A 12,062-nucleotide genomic window follows, 5' to 3' on the forward strand; every position below is an offset into this window, starting at 1 on the left:
CCTGCAGCTCCAACTAAATGCGACTGTACTTAACCAAGCAGCGCCTTATAGGACAGTGAACCTAAGCAGAAAGGGCCCCGCTACTGCCATCTAGCGTGAGAATCTGGGCATAACGGTGTCCCTGCCTCTGATTTTGTGTGTGTGTGTGTGTCTGTGTGTGACTATTCACAATCTCTCTAAATTTTTCAATTGCCCCTTTTGATCTCAAAAGAGTAGTTGATTTTGCTAGCATATCGAGCTTTTTACTTGACCTTTCTCTTTCTACTATCTATTATCATGTCAACAACCATTTAAGTGCTTACTATAAGTCAGGCAATGTGTTAAGTACAGAGGATATGGAAAAAAGTGAAAACAATCCTTGTCCTCCAAGAACTTTTCTATTCTATTTCCTGTCAATAAAACTCTATGAACTATGGACTTAAAATAACTATCACAATTTTTTCCATCATCCATTTCCTCCTGCAAACTGGGTCCTAGTCCAAATATTTTTTCAGTGCCCCTTTCACTTATATTTTCCTCTGAGCTACACCAAGTAAATGAGAAGTCAAGAATCAGAGGACTATAAATGTGAGGGTGAAAGGGATTGCAGGGCTCATCAAGAAAACACCCTTTTATTGATGATTAAAATGAGACTCAACAAAATAAATAGACTTTCCCAAGATCACACATCAAAGAGAGGAGATACTAACCCTTGACTTCTAATTCCAGATCCAGTTTAGGTGTACTTAATAATTAATTAATGATTAATCATCTAATCCATCATCTCTTTAAATTAATTCCTCTTCATCTCTGTAATGCTTTGGATACTAGTTCTTAAACTTTTTAAATTGTTTCATTAAATATTTCCCAATTATATGTAAAAAAATTTCCAGACATTTCTTTTTCATTTTGGGTTCCAAATTTTCCCCTCCATCCCCCCTGCCTTGAAAAGTTAAGAAATTGGATATTGATTATGCATGTGAAATCATGCAAAATATTTATTACCCAGGTTTAAAGTAACACAAGCAAGAAAAGAAGAAAAATTAAGTTTTAAAAGTATGCTTCAATCTGCATTCAGAGTTTATTAGTTCTCTCTCTGGAGATGGATAGTAATTTTTCATTGTGATTCATTTATGATTGTCTTAGATTACTGTCTTGATCAGATTTTTTAAGTAGATCATCCTTGAAATATTATTTTTACTCTATACAATATGGTTCTGTTTCTGTATACTTCACTTTATACAATTTTATAGAAGGCTTTCTAGGTTTTTCTCAAACTCTCTTCCTCATCATTTCTTATAAAATAATATTCCATCATAATCATATACTACAACTTGTTCAGCCATTCCAATCAATGGACACCCCCTTGATTCTCAAAACTTTTCCACTATGAAAAGAACTGCTATTTTGTACAAAATTTTATGTCTATGGAATATAGAACTAATAGTGGTATCGCTGGATCAAAGAATATGTACATTTTTACCATCCTTTAGGCACAGTTTCATATTACTCTCCAGAATAGTTGGATGAGTTTGCTACTGTATGGTGTTCCAATTTTCCCACTCCCTATCCAATATTAATCATTTTCTTTTTCTATTGTATTAGTCAATCTGATTATGTGTGAAGTGGCAACTCAGAGTTGTTTTAATTTGCATTTCTATAATCAAAAGTGATTTAGTGAATTTTTCATATTGTTATAGTTAGCTTTGATTTTTTTTCTTAAAAGCGTCTGTTTATATTTATTGACCATTTATTAACTCTGGAATGAATCTTTTAAAAAAAATTTGCTTTGTTCCATATATATTTAAGAAACTGAGCCTTAGTCAGAAACCTGCAACCAGATCCTGTGTTATCCTCACTGTGGTTCCATGGTATCTGAATGACTTCTTTTTGGCAGCTTGTAATAATTTTTCCTTGGTCTGATAGTTCTTCAATTTGGCTATAATATTCCTGGGTGTTCTCAGTTGGGGATTAAGTATAGGAGGTGATCTGTGGATTCTTTCAATCTCCACTTTTCCCTCTTGTTCTAGAATATCATGGCAGTTTTCTTGGATGATTTCCTGTAGTATGTAGTGTAGCATATGCCATCCTTCATAAAAGAGGAACCATCAGTAAATAAGACCAGATCTGGATTTTTAAGGGAGTGTCCAAGAGATTATCTCAAGGCTTTTCTGCCATGGACCCTAGTGTTTCACAACTGTGTAATGGTTCTCCTGAAGCTGCTAAATCTGGAAGCAAGGTGGCAGGATTAAGGGTTTTACAGCTTTTCAAGGTAATGTTTTCAATGCTTAACAAGGTTATTTCATAACTTGTAATTCGCTGATCAGAGAATGCCTATGTTCTATGCCTTAGCAACAATGCTTCTACCTCATGTGGGCATATAATTGTTAATGGGCATCCCAATACTAGATAAACAGTTTCTGTCACTAGTAAGGCTATAGCAGCTACTCCTCTAAGACGTGGTGGTGCTCCTGATGCTACTGGGTCCAGTTTGGCAGATTAATAAGCAATTGGGCACTGAGAAGGCCCCAAAGTCTGAGTTAAAACACCTGAAGCTATACCTCTTTGCTCATGTACATACAAAGTAAATGGCTTGTTGTAATCTGGGATGCCTAGAGCGAGGGCAGACAGGATAGCCTGTATTAGATCTGATAAAGCTGACAGGTGTTCTGGCTCTAATTTGAGGGGTTCAGGGATGGAATTCTTTGTTAGTGATAGAAGGAGTTTAGTAATTTCCCCATAGCAAGGAATACATTGTCTACAAAACCCTGTTGCTCCTAAAATTGCTCTCAACTGTTTCTTAGTGGTAGGAGTGCTTAAATTTTGAATATTTTCAATTTGTTTGGGAGAAATAAAGTGGACACCCACAATCAGGATGAACCCCAAATAGTCTACTTTAGGGAGGCACCACTGAACCTTATCCTTCAAGATCTTATACTCTTTTGTGCGATTCCAAAATAAGTTGTTTACTATCTTCCTGACATGCTTCCGCATCTGTTGAAGCCAAGAGTAGATCATCTACATATTTGATTAATTTGCTGTTTTTAAATTTTATATTATCTGTATCTTAGCTCAAAATTTGTGCAAATATACTCGGGATTTCTACAAAACCCTGTGGCAGCTGATTCCAGGAGTACTTGAAGCCCTTCCAGGTGAAAGCAAAGATATGCCTGGAGTTCTCATGTATGGGTATGGAAAAGAAGGCTGAGCACAAGTCCACTACTGTAAAATATGTAGTTGTGCTAGGAATAGAGGAAATAATACTATTGATGTTGGAAACTACGAAGTGTCTCTTTATAACATGATTGTTCACAGCCCTCAAATCCTGTAAGAATCTTTTGGATTTTTATTGGGCAGGATGGATGTGTTGTATTCAGATTTACAAGGGATTATTATTACCTGTGCAATTAATGAGTTTATTATTGGAGTAATACCCTCTATTGCCTCTTTTGAGAGGGGATACTGAGGAATGGAAGGAGGTGGGCTAGATTTAGTTTTTATCTGCACAGGAACAGCCGACCTAAGTAAGACTACATTGGAAGAAGATATGGCCCAAAGAGACTCCAGTGTATCTTCAGGTATTACAAAGGTGGGATGCTCTTTCTCCTCCTGACTCTCTGAGAGAATTACAGGGAGTAAATTTAAAGATTTCTCAGGTACTTCCAATGATAAGGAATCATCTGGGGAGCAAGTTATTGTGGATCTGAGTTTGCATAGAAGGTTCCTCCCCAGCAAATTTAAAAGGGAGTCAGGCATCAAAAGGAAGGAATGTTGTACCTCTAGGGGTCATAGAGACCCCATTCTAGGGGAAAGTTTTTTAAACCTTTGGGGTAATTCTGACACTCCCATTACATCCTCTGAGGCAACAGAATAACAATGTAAATCAGGTGTACTCTTTAATACAGAACTGGAGGATCGAGTGTCTAAAAGACAATCATAATAGGTGATACCCACCTTTAAGGTAACATGGGGTTCATTAGTATGGGGGGGCAGTGGATAGAAACAATGGGTAGTAGGACATCAGGGTTCAGAAAATCAAAGGTTGTATCCTTTGATTCCTGTGCCCCAGCCCCCCCAGACACTTTCATTATATTTGGGAAGTTCCTTGGAGACCCCCCTGAAGGGCACCCCCTAAGGGGCATTAGTACCCTGAGTATTTTTTGGATGAGCACCACTTAAGTTATATTGTTGTGGAGTCATTTGGTTTGAGTTATCATTTTCCAAATATCTATTCCTATAGTTTTAATTCCTAAAGTTGTGGTTTCCATTATCATTATTATAGTTATTTCTATAATTATCACTTCTGTAGTTGTTATTAAACTTCAGATTCCTTCTGTGTGCCTTGAGTAAAGTTCTACACTCTCCCATTCTGTGGCCCTTCTCACAGAATTGACAGGTAATGGATTGATAATTAGATTCCTGGAGAGGGGCAAGTGCCATTGGTTGAGTATCATGCCCTCTTTCCAGTTTAGTAATCTTATCTGTTAAATATGTCAGTTGTTTCTCCATTTCCCCCATGAGATCATTATTGTCTTCCTCCTTTTCTTTATTTCCCTTTAAAACATATAGGGCTGTTTTCCACAATTCTTCAAGGTCTAGCTCTACCCATTTTGGACAATGTGTTGTAAAATAATCCCTAATCACTTTGCAAGAGTTATTGACAAAGAGCCTTCTAACTAGTCTTATGCAATTTTCTTTAGATAGGTGAAAATCCATGTATCTGCCCCCAAATTCGATTATTCTGTCCACAAATCTGGAGGGTGTCTCTTCCTCATTTTGCTCAATTTTTTCAAATTCTGTCCACTTATCTGTACTGTCTGCACATTCTCTCATCACTGTTAAGATAGCCTCTCTCCAAGGGTATAGTTGTAAAAGAACCTCAGAGACTTTATAGTTCCATTTGGAATCCTGAGATGGCCAATGTGCTACATTGTGCCCCTGGGCTTTGTTGACATGAGCAATTATTTAATTTTTCTCCCATTTAGTTAAAAAATCTTGTAGCAAGTTTTCAATGCCCTTGTAAGATGGATTATACTGAAAAAATATATCTGTCATCTTTTTTTGTTACTAGAAAGGGATCTTATTCATTTGTAGGGATATCTCATGTAAATTCATTTATTATTGGGGAGTAAATGTGCCTTAAAGTCACCACATCACCATTCCATCCTATTTCAGGTACTTCTCTTAGAGGAAACAGGCCTCTATTTGAATTTGGTACCTGTGGTTCTGTTCGACTAAGATGAGTTTCTTTAGAAGGACGAGATTTCCTTTGGGCTGGAATTTGGTTTTGTGTAGGAGAAGGAACATGAGAAACTGGAATTGCAGGTCTTGGGGATTAAGTTCAGCCAAGATTTTCAGACCATGAGAGAACAAGTCTATTAACTGAGCTATAGGGAAGGTGTTTTACATCTCTATTTCAGAGAAGGAAATTTCCTCATTTAAAGATTCAGAAACAGGTCTGCAGGTTCAGACCTGTTTCTGGTGGTGTGGATGTTTGCCAATTGATTCTATAAGAATCATTTTAAATTCTTCAATTGGACTTGTATATTAGCTTCAGAATTTTGCATGTTTTTTTGAATTTCAGCTTCAAATAATTTTTTATGTTAGCATCTCTAAACATAGTACTGAGAAGTACAAAAATGACATTACTAAATTATATAAAAAATTGGAGGTATGCTGAATTCCTCAATGTCCCTAATTCTTCAACTACCATATAAATGTCGAAGAATGTAGTATTCATTATATATATGTATATGTATATATAATGTAAATATTTTCCTAGCAGACTTCACAATACATGTGGGGAACAGGGGCAAGGCCAAAACTCTCTTTAGATCCCCTTCACTCCTAATTAAGAATAACATGGGCAGTTGTTCCCTGAGGGAAAGGGGATTTGTATCTAAACAGCTTTCCCAGTCCTGCCTCTTTGGATTAAAAAAAAGGAAAATCAGTTGTATTCTGTCTAATTTAAGGAGAGAGAGAAAAATTCCAAATTTTCTCACCTCTACAGCTGATCAAAATAAGCTATGAAAAGCTGAACTTAGGCATAGTCACAATAGAGAAAAGATTTAGGAAAGTTAAGAAGATTGAGGGTATTTTGTCACAACTGACATGATCAGTCAAAACTGTAAAGGATAATTTAGCATTGTGACCTAAACTATGTTAATTATTTGGTCACCATGGATATCCCCAATAAAAAAAGAAATATAACCAAGTCAGCTGGAAACTTATGGTGATTTAATTTATATAGTGGAAAGAAATGAAGAAGTAAGAAAGAAACAGGTGTAGGATTTCTGCTGCCTGGTTAGTGCCAGGAAGAAGACCAGAGACTCTAAGAAGATAAGGTTTTGAAGAGTAAGGATGAACGTATCAGCCTGAACTCCAAAAGGCTCAGCCAAGATGCCTGAACCCGAAACAGCTCAAGGGCAAACTCATCTCAAACCCAGACAATAGCTGCCACCACACCAAAACGTCAGAACGCTTAGCACGTTGCCAGCCAGAGTCTCCTCTCCGGGGAAAGAGAGAGAGAAAGAGAGAGAGAGAGAGAGAGAGAGAGAGAGAGAGAGAGAGAGAGAGAGAGAGAGAGAGAGAGAGAGAGAGAGAGAGAGAGAGAGAGAGGAGAGAGAGAGAGAAAAGTGACATGCCTTATATAGATGGATTTACATCACTTTCCTGCATCTCATTCATACCAATGATAGCTTAGCTTGATTTAGGACAGCCCAAGGGTTTGTCCGCTTTTTCTGCCCATCTGTTGAAGGCCATTTCCTCAGATAATTAAATCTTTGAGTATGGTGCAGGAATTCCTGGCCTTATTAAACTATGTAGGGTGGAGAAATGTATAGTTCCCAAGACTTGATTCTGTCAAACCAAGTATCTCCATTGTCTAATCAGAAAATAGCTAAATCAGATCTTCTAAAGTATGGTCTGAGTAGGGTGGAATAGTTTTAAAATTCACAACATCCAGACTTTTTCTTTTGTCATGGTCTTCTGGTAGACCAATGATTCTTAAGTTTTCTCTCCTGGAATGATTTTCTAAATCTTCTGATTTGTGAAGGAGATGTTTCATATTTTCCTCATTTATTTCAATCTTTTGGTTTTGTTTTATAGTGTCCTCCTGCCTTGTGAAGTCATTTGATTCTAGTTGTAGTATTCTGGTTCTTAAAGACTGGATTTCATCCCTGGATTTTTGGTGATCCTTCTACTTCTGGTCTGATTTTCTTTGGAGGTCATCTTTAATTCTCTTTACCTCATCTTTCATCTCCTTTGCCTCATCTTTCATCTTCTTTGCCTTGTCTTTCATCTACTTTGCCTCATTTTCAAGCTAGTTGATATTTGCTTTCGACACTATTTTCTGTTTCCAGATAACTTATCTTAGTTTTTAAGTTATTTTCCCAATTATCTTCTATTTCTCTTAATTGTGTTTTGAATTGTATTTTGAGTTCTTCCATAACCTGTATCCAATTCGCTGTGTTCTCTGTTTTATTGCTTGGTTTTCTCTCTTTCTCTGGTCCATTTTCTCTTTGTTCATTACCTGTATAGAATCTGTCGATTGTAATATCTTTTTTCTTTTTCTGTTGTTTGCTCATATTTACCCCCTTCTTTATTTCCTGCAGTTGTCTGTGCTCTTGCTCCTCTCTTTTTTATTTTTATTTTTTTGGTTTTGGTGTTTTTGGTCACTCTCCCCTCGTTGAGCTTTGTCTTGAGATCTCTTGGTGCAGCCTGTGGGGTGGGGTGTTGGAGTTCAAGTTTCCTTGTCCTCTGAAGGCTTTGATTGGATTAAAGTCCAGCAGTCTGTAGGGGAGGGGTGTTGGAGCTTAGGCTTCCCTGACCTCTGAAGACTTTTGATGGAATCAAGTCCAGCTGGGTTGGGCTGGATATGCCCTGGGTCCAAAACCTCCTGGAAGGCTGGAGCAATATGGAGGGTCTCTGCTGCTGTGACCAGGCTGCCTGCTCTGTGTTCCCCCTCCGGCTCCTTCCCTACAGCTTGTGTTAGATACTCTGAGCTGGCACAGCCCTGCACGGGAGGTACTCCCTCCAGGCCAGAGCCTTTGCCTGCCCAGATGTTCCAGCTGCCACTGAAGGCTTAGTGCTCTAGGTGGGGAGGGGTCCTGGGACCTTCCTTCTCCTTTCCCCTTAAACCCAAGTATTCTCAAATTCTGTCTTTTTTTTTGGGGGGGGGGGCATACCTTTTGAATTGAATCCAGCAGTAGGATTCTTTGGCTCTGTCTTGTTAAGTTTGTCATTGGTAAGTAAGGGTTTTCAGAGGTCTGAACTTTTCCTGCCTCTATGCCACCATCTTGACTCAGCCTCCTTATTGATGTTTTAGACCTAAAAGATTTTTATTAGCAATACAGAAGTTTGTGCTTTTTCCAGCCTCTTCTGCCAATTTTGGATGATGGCAGTAATAGACTTTGTTAAAAATATCTTTCCAAAGTCATGTGAACCATATGTGATGGTAGTTTTGTTTGCTATTGTCATTAACTTGTATATGGTGAATTTTGGAAATTTTGGTACTTTCTTTAAATGTGCATTACCTAGTGTACTACTGTTTTATAAAGCTGTTACTTTGTGAAAATCATCTGCACTCACACTGTGATCATGGCCTAGTTAAAAAAGAAATGGTTCTCATTTATTGTGTTAAAAACTTTTGTATTCTACCATTCCTTGACTGACACAGTTTGTCACTGGTTTTAAGCTATATATTTTTTATTTTTAAAACATTTTAAAATTATTTTTCTTCCTGGTATGTGCAATACAGAATTTGGAATTTTCTCTCTCTCCTTGTTTTGAACTCGAAGGATATATTACCAGTATCATTAAGGTTTCTCAATTTTGTACTAGGGAAAGTTTAAAAATACCCATTAATCCTAATGTAAATTAATTCCCAAAAATCTTTAGACTATAGAAATAATGCCATTGATTGTTTAAAAAATTGTGTAACTTTGTTTAATGATTCTATCTGATTCCAGGAGAAGGAAATACAAAAAGAGCCACTGCATAGTGCCAAACAAGCACAAAGTTAATCTGCATAATGCCTATTGAGCACAAAGACAAAGAAACCAACCAATCCCAGTGGGATTAATAAAACTTTGAGCCAGGACAAGAGGACTTGAACTTGTTTGGGGTTGAGGTTGTGGCTGTTTTGACATATGTCAGTCAGGTCTTCCCTGAGCTACATTCTACCAAGCACCTCACTTTCGCTGCCATCCAGGCTTCAAGATCCCTGAGAGATAAGGTAAAATCAGACCAGAGAAAGCTTTTTCCTGTTTGCTATGAAAACAAGAAATCTAGTCCCTTTTCTGTCTCTCATAGTGTGGCAAACTTTCTATAGTCCTGGCTGCTGATTGTGTAAGTGTATAATTGTTTAAGTCACTTTAATTGGACCCTGATTCAATGACCTGTTTTAGGTTTATTATTTCTTTTCTTTGAATTTTTACATATAAGACTTTTATAGTCTATATATTATCCACACATTATGTTTTCTCTTTTATTTGAATTTTTTGATGTTTTTTGTTTTTCTTTTCCCAATTGATTCATATGCCTCATAACTCCGCCATGAATCCCTGAGTGATTCCTGTGTTTATTATTATCTTCCTTGGGGGGGATGACTATGTTATTATTTTGAACTTTGATTTGAATTTGAGCCTAATTTAGAAAAATAAACTAACTCCAAAAAAACAAAAGGTTAACTTTTTGGAGAGAGTGCTGTGAAGATCCAGAGTGAACTTTGAGATGTGGTGATTTGAACTGTGGGGTGTTGAATGCATTTGTTTTGAATGTATACTCTTATGCAAAGAAGGGGACTGTCCCCAGTTGGATTTTTATCAATGTGCCTAGCAATCATTGGTTTTCCTTTCTTTTATTTTTATCCCCAAATTATTGTAATTTAAAAATTGGTTATGTTAACAAGATTCATTGGAGAGGCTAATCTTCCAAAGGTTCTCAGGGGGAAGGTGTAATTAGAAATCTGTTACCCTAAAAACTACGATTCCCAGGAGCCCACTGACTTCCTGTCATTATGTGCTGATGTAGACAGGAGATATATTAGGTGGAGCTCTGTCCTCTTCCTGTGGTGCTTTTCCTGTGGACTCAGTTTTTTTCAACAGGTAGAAAACTTAGTCAAGTGGTTCCATTGTGTTAGGTAATAAACTTAATAATATAAAATACTTGGAGTTATTGTTTATTAATTTTAAGCTTACATACAAATATCATTGTTTGAATCGATTGATATATTATTCATATTTGCAATAGAGTGATCTCTTAATACACTAACTCCATTGAATCATGTGATCTATCATATGTTTTTCTTCTGCATTTCTACTGCCACAGTTCTTTCACTGGATATCCTCCAGTTCATCATTCCTTTCATGGGCTTGATTTTTCAATGATACAGAGAAATCCTTGGCAAGAAAACACCCTCTAACAATCTATAAAGACACTTCTTCAACTCCTAATCTTAAAGTGCTGCATGTAGTATTGAGCATGTAGTATTATCTAGTGTCACATAAACTATGTTTCAGAGGTAATTTCATGTTCATCAGGTTAGTTCTCAAAAGATGATATTATGATGCCTATCTTCTAGGCAATAGTATCCCTAGCTCTTTTCACTTATCTTCCTATGTCAGAATCTCTAACCCTACTACCTTCCTTGTATCCCTTCCATGAGAACTCTCCAGGTTTTTACTATTCATCTTTAATCTGATGCTCCAGAAATCAACACATTATTCCTAATGAAATCTTACTTAAGCAAAATATGGCCTCAAATCAACTTCTTTATTCTTAACACTACATGTTTATTTATGTAGTCTAAGATCATTTCTGGCACCTATGTCATTTTTCCAAGGTCATATAGGAAACAGTGAGATGATGGGGGAGTTCAAAAACTCTTACACAGAATACTGCACCCTTTCTTTTGAAACTGAAGTGAATAAATGAATGGGTAAAGTAATCAACAATATTTTGCTTTCTTAATTTTTTTCTTGCTTTTCAATTCAATTTTTAAAAATACACTTCTGAACTTTTCCACCCTTTTCCTTTCTGCTCCACACATTGAAAATGCAACAAAATAAAATGCATTATAAAGATATGTAGTAGGAAAGGAAGGAAGGAAGGAAGGAAGGAAGGAAGGAAGGAAGGAAGGAAGGAAGGAAGGAAGGAAGGAAGGAAGGAAGGAAGGAACAAAATCTCTAATTTCGTGTCAATAAGCTATATCAACAGAGAAAGTATGTTTCATCATTAGTCCTTTAAAATTATGATTGGTTCATTGTGTTGATCAGAGTTCCTAAGTCTTTCAAAGAAATTCTGGCCCTGATCGTTTCACTTTGTATCAGTTCTAGTTTAATCTGAACACATACCCTTCATCATTTTTATAGCATAATAGTATTCTATTATATACATATATGATAATTATTGTGTCATTCTCTAGATCAATTTAACCTCAATTTCCAAATCTTTACCATTATAGAAAAAATTGATATAAATAATTTTCTATGTATATAGTCTATTCCCTGATTTCTGTGATGTTTTAATTATATAGAATTAATAGATGAATATCTTGGTCAAAGAGTATGTACAGTATTTTCTCTGGGGGAAACGGGTTCAAAATGCTTTCCAAAATAGTTGTACCAGCTTAAAGATCTATGGACAGAGCATTAAAAGATTGTTTTTCATATAGTCCCTCAAGGATTTTTCATTCTCCCCTTGTTTGTCAGCTTAGCCACTCTGGAGGTTATGAGTTGATACATCAGAGTTTATTTTAACTTACATTTCCTAAATCTTATTAAATTATTATTTTGTGGATGCTTTTTAAATACATGCTTTCCTATCACAATTATTTCCCCACCACTGATTATATACCTCCCAGCCATAACAATAAAGAATAGTTAAGCAAAACAATAAAAATCTTTGCCATGTCTGAGTATTTATGCCTTGTTGCTCATCATTGGCTCCCCTGTTTGGTGCCTGGAAGAGGGAGGAAGACTTCATTGCCAGTTCATTGAAATAAAAACTGGTCACTGGAGACCATGCAATAAGAATATTAGAGGTTTATTTTCTCAATTCTAATTTCCTTTACATTATTATTG

The sequence above is a fragment of the Monodelphis domestica genome, chromosome 4, assembly GCF_027887165.1.
Source record: "Monodelphis domestica isolate mMonDom1 chromosome 4, mMonDom1.pri, whole genome shotgun sequence".
Lineage (NCBI taxonomy): Eukaryota > Metazoa > Chordata > Mammalia > Didelphimorphia > Didelphidae > Monodelphis > Monodelphis domestica.